This window comes from Phalangium opilio, unplaced genomic scaffold (assembly GCF_054372755.1).
Source record: "Phalangium opilio isolate 3A_F unplaced genomic scaffold, DU_Popi_V2 ptg000032l_1, whole genome shotgun sequence".
Lineage (NCBI taxonomy): Eukaryota > Metazoa > Arthropoda > Arachnida > Opiliones > Phalangiidae > Phalangium > Phalangium opilio.
In genome coordinates this window covers 7,490,864-7,497,963 of record NW_028324159.1, presented here as the reverse complement: position 1 = coordinate 7,497,963, position 7,100 = coordinate 7,490,864, and the positions used below count along the sequence as shown (strand labels likewise).

Here is a 7,100-nt window from a genome sequence, read left to right as displayed (position 1 = left end):
GTAGCTTCGACACGAGACCTGGATCATGAACTTACGTACGTTCGTATTATTTTACTCTAGGTGAAGAACATCCGTTAAGTAGCGGAGGAGCCGAGCTGGAAGCAAGTCAAAAAGAACTTGAAAAAACAAAGGAATTGGAAGCGCCCAGTACCAGTAACTGGTCCCATGTTTCTCAAGAAAAAAAAGAAAATCCAAAAAAACGCAGAAAAGAAAAACACAAAAATCAATTGATACAACAAAATTGCTAAAAATGCCGAAATTTCGAAAATAATTAAAACTAACGGTTAAAATACGGTTAAAATATGAGTAATAAAACTTTTTTACGTTTCTCCGCATAGTTTTTCCATGTTTTATTATTATCAGAAGGGGATAATAGAAGAAGGATGCCACTCTGTATCATCTTAATATATTAGTTACGTAACGTCATTCTTCCCAGGCTCACCCCTTTTTGTTTGATCTCCCGCTCAACAAACTTCAGATGGGCATCGCACCGTGCACGGGGTTAATTCTATAACTGTTTGGTACTAAATCCTCAGCAATCAACTCCCTAACCTCATTTGGGGTGAGACAAAAATACACAAGCGCGTCTTGTCAAATAGTTTAACGCAAATAGACTAATGATGAGGGGGAACTATTTATCGCGTATATGATTTGGTTTAGTAACCTTGCTCCAAATGTTAAGGGATGTTGGGTAGAATGACGTTACATTGCCCCGCTTTATGGTGGTACACTTCTCTCGAAGAGAAGTGTTATATACTTCTGTTACTATGAATCGTAGATGTAAAAAAAGGTAAGTACGCTACTTTCGTGTTACGTACTAAAATGCTTAGACAAATTACAAGCTACATTAATTGTTAAGAGAGAGTCAGAGGTTGAGGCAAAATAACGCAAATTAGTTTATGAAGTAGCGCGAAACAAGTCGTAGCGGCAGGATTTGATCGTTGGAAAGTTTGTCTGTCCTTTTCGAGGCTTCGGTAGAGCTCAAAAGCGTTACTGGATCGTAGGGTTCATCGCTTAACAGTACTCTAGTCTCCGTTTCGAGCCTCATAAACGCGCATAAACTGTATTAACTTTATTTCAAAGGGAAACTTGGTTTCTAAAACCGCCTAGATGATGTTGTGCACCAGAATGTTAACCGATAAAATCGGTAAGAAAGCCACTCAAAGACTATAGAACCATAATTTTGTAAAACTATAATAGACATTAATGTCTTTTCGTATATCTAACTTCTTCCCATATTAATTCGGAGGCTAATTATTTGCGCTCTAGCTAGTGCTTAATTATCATTAATTGAACTCAATTCAAAATCAATTAATGCAAAATAAATTCGGAAAGGTCTGTAGTAGTATACCTTTCATATGTATGATACTTTTTGGATCACTTTTATAATTTATTAATTTTTACACGGCCTAGGCTTGGCGGATGGATACGGCATGCTAAAATCCTAGGACCTTACTTTCCAGCGAAACGAGCAAGGAGAGAGAGATTGGAATGATGGCGCTTGATTGGTTCGATTGAAACATGTGATGCTGACGTCGTAGGCCCCGTTTGCCATGGGAGATAGCGGAAATCAGGAGTGATCTTCTCCTCTCATTGACTCCTTCAGAATGGGGAGTGGGATACGGCTGAAATTTTGTCCGCCTAGAAGTAATGTGCTAATTTCGAAAACTAGTTACGATCGGTAATTAATTAATCCGTGTCGACGGTAAGTTTCTTTGAATTTATTGTGTTTTAACCTTTTAAGTGTTGTTTTCTTATCATGAGACGAGTGAAATTTGATCCGTTTGGGCAATTAGTCTAGGATAATTAATTGCTAAATGATTATAATTTAATAGAAAGGTTTGTTTTCATTTAATTTTAGGATTGATATAAAGCTAAATATAAGCATAGTTTTGGATCACATAGTGTTGTCAGATTGACCCAAGCACCACCTTTGCCAGGAAGTTGCAGTGTTTTCCCAACTGCTTCTGCGCTTTTTTAAACGGTATTTAACATTTTAATTAACTTGGCTTAATCCCTCGATTCGTCTTAAGTCGACAGTTTGTTCGCTCGGACGCTGGTTGGTTATGCTGCGATTGATCCTGGTTGCGCACTATTACAGATTTGTATGGCTTAATTTAATGGTAATTATTTAATTAATTTGGCACTAATTACTCCAATCAAGAACCCCGAAAGGAGTTTTTTACTCATTAAACAACACTCCAAACCACTTTTCAGTCATTTTAACTTACGTTTTTTGCCATGTAACGAAATTTTAATTTCTTTTTAGATTCTTAACGACACTTTAAACCAAATTTGCATTATTTATTAGCACATGCAACCATATTTTTCTTCAGTTATCGAAACTTATCGTAATTTATCAAGAATGTTGTAAATTTTTACTTATTTAAGAACACATTTTAGTTGTTTTACTTTTTTAAAAACACTTTTTAAAATTTTTACAACAGTCACAACCACTTTTTTATTCAAAAAGCAGAACGTCTTATTGAAATTATTTGTTTAAAAGCAATTGTTAATGAAAATGTCATCCAACCGCACCTTTTAATTAAATTTAGCATTTGACAATGTTTTCAACCATATTATATTGATTGAAGCCTTATACGTTTAGACAACCGACGTCAGACATAGTTAAAGAAAGTCCGCGAAATAATTGTAGGCCTTATTTGATATCATGTGGTGATGGACCCCATAACTTGGGGCACTCTAAGTCTTCAAAGTTTTATAATTGTTTTTCCAAAACGTTCGGAATGATATACTTGTTTTCCTAGCCCTATTAGTGCAAGCGATGATTGCTGTTTTCGATATGCTCTCGACGATTCTAGTTAGTTCGTCCAATACGTGTTCATTCTCGTCCTATAGCATCCCCATATGTATCTGGAGATAGAGGAATTTAAAGCCTTGTCTTTCACGTTCACCTCGTTGTAGGGAAACATTTATTTTTCTTCTCTCCTATAACGCGATCAACCTCTCTTAATTAAACAAGACGGCCCAAGGGCTCGTAATAGTAGCCATATCGTACGAGTGAATAGCCCCTCTATACCCTACCCTAATGAGTGGATAACCCCTCTATACCTTACCCTAATGGGTGAATAGCGCTATCTTTTTCAATGCTTAAATGATATACCGTTCATAAAATCAGAGTGAATAGCCCCTCGATTCCCTACTCTAAACAGTGATTAAATTATAACCGTATAAATTTACTTATGCTGTAATTCTAATATTCCGGCGAATCGAAGAACAGATAGTTTTTAGTGATAATCCCCTCGATGAGTTTACAACATAGACTTATGCCGATGCACACTTATCGCATCTTATAAATTTCTAACAAGGACTTATGCCCAGAAAATTTTGAAAGAGAAAGTTTAGTTTTAGTGATTACGCATTTTAGTGATTATCCCCTGCTAAAATGATCAAACGCATAACGCTCATTTAACACTATGTTAGCTCTATCTAAACCCACATTTGAATTAACCGCCAAACGTACCAGTCAAACATAACATAGATGACGATAGCTACCGAACGAGAACGAAACACATGAGGAGCGCGGTAGGAAACGGGAAAAATCGTTATCTATTTAATTAGCATAAAGAAAATAAATATAAAAACCCCAAACATACAAATTCATAAGTATCCGACCCCACAGATAAAAATTCAAAAGTTTCCGACCCTACAGATTAAGAGGTACCCCACCCCACATCACCCCGACATTTTAGAGATAAGAATAAATAATAAAAAACTCGGAGATACTATCGAGTCTCTATGGTTCAGTTGGTAGAACGTCTGCCTGTTGCGCCATCGACCCGGGTTCGATTCCCAGGTCTGACCTGAAATTTTTTTAATTAAAGTTAAATCTCTAACCGAGCCCAGTAACCCCTATGGGTGGGTTGTGGTAATATAAAGTTCCTTTTAAGCTAAAATCTGACGATAACGAAGCGACAACCCCGGCCACTACTACTACGACGGCTCGGGTCAAACTAAGAGCCTATCGTATACTACGATATGGCTAAAAAGACACCGCCGCTGATTACTGTCTCGTATGGGTGATAGGCACGAATAAACAATTTATAAAATTCCAAACATAGAGTTCTCTCATAGTATCGAAACTAGCTATAGGTTGCTCTCTAACAGCAATATTTTGTTGTGTGATAGGATTGGGTTTATCTTGGGATGAGAGGGGTAGGTCTAAGTCGAACGTTTGTTCAATTTTTAAGCACGCATCATGCAAATCGGAGATTTTATACATTGGAAGGAACATAAGTAATCCTTTAAACTCTGGTCTTAAATTGCGTTTGATCATTAAAAGTAGTTCATTGTCCGGTATAGGAGGATGTAAGTTCTGATTTATCCTAACATAATAGCCGAAAACCTCATCCACAGACTCATTTTGTTTTTGTCGCCTATTAAGTAATTCGATCCTAACCTTTGCCTCTTCATCCTCTATTAAATAATGACGTTTTAGTCTCCCCTTAAACGCTGGCCATTCTATATTTTGGGGGAAAGATCGAAACCAATATAGAGCATTTTCCATCATAAAAAGGGGGCATAAATAGCATTTTGTCATCTTCGCTGATTTTGAGGAATTCCGGAACGCTTTCATTTTTCCTGCCGTAAAAAGCTAGCCTTTCCGGGGGGCGGGGGCTCTAGACCTCTGACGCCGCCTTGGCTTATAGCCATGTTTGAAAAGGATTGCAGAACCGATGCTAAAAATGCGGCTTGCTGAGCACCTCCACTATTTGGAGCGCTTTGTTGTGGTGGTGGATTGGATGTCCCGGTTGAATGGCTAGGGTTTTGTGTGCGGAAGGTCCCAGGTTCGAGCCCTGGTAGATACATGTTTATACAATCGTGATTGGGCATAAAAATAAGCTAGATCTCTTGAAAAACTCAGTGTGATCACGTATCTATGGTGTAGTGGTTATCACGTCCTCTTCACACGCGGAAGGTCGCAGGTTCGAGACGTGGTACATACATGTTTTTACCATCGTGATTGGGCATAAAAATAAGCTAGATCTTTTGGAAAACTCAGCGTGATCAAGTATCTATGGTGTAGTGGTTATCACGTCCGCTTTACACGCGGAAGGTCCCAGGTTCGAGCCCTGGTAGATAAATGTTTTGACCATCGTGATTGGGCATAAAAATAAGCTAGATCTCTTGAAAAACCCAGAATTACTATGTATCTATAGTGTAGTTACGTATCTATGGTGTAGTGGTTATCACGTCCACCTAACACGCGGAACGTCCCAGGTTTCAGACCTGGTAGATACATGTTTTTACCATCGTGATTGGGCATTAAAATAAGCTGCATCTTTTGGAAAACTCAGTATGATCAGGTATCCATGGTGTAGTGGTTATCACGTCCGCTTCAAACCCGGAAGGTCCCAGGTTCGAGCCCTGGTAGATAAATGTTTTGACCATCGTGATTGGGCATAAAAATAAGGTAGATCTCTTGGAAAACTCACTATTACTGCGTATCTATGCTATAGTGGTTAACAAGTCCGCCTAACACGCCGAAGGTCCCAGGTTCGAGCCCTGGTAGGGATATTTTTTACAATCGTGTTTGGGCCTAAAAATAATTAGATCTTTTGGAAATCTCAGTGTTATCACTTATATATGGTGTAGTGGTTATCACGTCCACCTAACACGCGAAAGGTCCCGGGTTCGAGACCTGGTAGATACATGTTTTGACCATCGTGATTGGACAAAATAATAAGCTAGATCTCTTCAAAAACTCAGAATAACCACGTGTCTATGATGTAGTGGTTATCACGTCCGCTTTACAGGCGGAGGGTCCCAGGCTCGAGCCCTGGTAGATACATGTTTTGACCATCGTAATTGGACATAATAATAAGCTAGATCTCTTGGGAAACTCAGTGTTATCACGTATCTATTGTGTAGTAATTATCACTTCCGATTTTCTCTCGGAATGTCCAAGGTTTGAACACTGGGAAAAACACGTTTTGACCATCGTGATTAGACATAATAATAAGTTTCCTCTCTTCGGAAACTCAGAACAACCAAGTATCTATGGTGTAGTGGTTATGACTTCCACTTTAAACGCGGAAGTTCCCAGGTTCGAGCCCTGGTAGATACATGTTTTGACCATCGTGATTGGACATAATAATAATCTAGATCTCTTGCAAAACTTTGTATTAACACGTATCTATTTTGTAGTGGTTATCACGTCCGCCTAACACGCGGAAGGTCCCAGGTTTGAGCCCTGGTAGAGACATGTTTTGACCATCGTGACTGGACATAATAATAAGCTAGATCTCTTCAAAAACTCAGAATAACCACGTATCTTTGGTGTAGTGGTTATCACGTCCGCCTAACACGCGGAAGGTCCCAGGTTCGAGCCCTGGTAGACACATGTTTTGACCATCGTGACTGGACATAATAATAAGCTAGATCTCTTCAAAAACTCAGAATAACCACGTATCTTTGGTGTAGTGGTTATGACTTCCACTTTAAACGCGGAAGTGCCCAGGTTCGAGCCCTGGTAGATACATGTTTTGACCATCGTGATTGGACATAATTCTACAGGGCCGGTACGCCCTTGTAGATATGACATGGTTTTACGAGATGGGCATTGATGTAATTATAGTCTTTATAGTGTCTGTCCTCTTTAAAGATTATTAAAAAGGCTGATTTCCAGCTCTCATTTGTTTTGGAATTCTGTTGCTCCGTTTTATGCTAAAAACATAGCCTAACCGGGTTAACCCTAGGTTTTTTATGCTGTATTTACCGTGTGCGCTTACAATTTGATGTAAAAAATGGCATACCTATTCAAATTTTTATGATATTGTAATAAAGATAGTGCTTTTCACCCTGTGAAAAGTTCGAAAACTTCAAAATACTACTGTTAAGATGAAAAAAAGTTTAATATGTTTTCCCTACGGCAGTTAAAAGAGTCGTGGTGTTTTACGTTAGCGCAGTTTAACTATTTGTTACCAACAGTGGATTTTGTTAATTCATAAATATAAGTAACAGTGGTGATGATTAATCCAGGAGGACAGTGTCGTTATGTAGTTTAATTAGTCAAATAGTTTCCATGTTTACATCAGCGCAGATTTTTCCAACGTAACCACGTCAGCAACGGAGGGTTA

The 7,100-nt window shown here is 38.5% G+C and overlaps 1 non-coding gene across 1 annotated transcript; it reads left to right on the top strand.

Moving 5' to 3' along the window:
• Positions 1 to 5,032: 5,032 nt before the first annotated feature.
• Positions 5,033 to 5,105, top strand: TRNAV-UAC (transfer RNA valine (anticodon UAC)). Its single transcript has one exon. It is a non-coding gene; the product is annotated as a tRNA-Val (tRNA).
• The last annotated feature ends 1,995 nt before the right edge of the window (positions 5,106 to 7,100 follow it).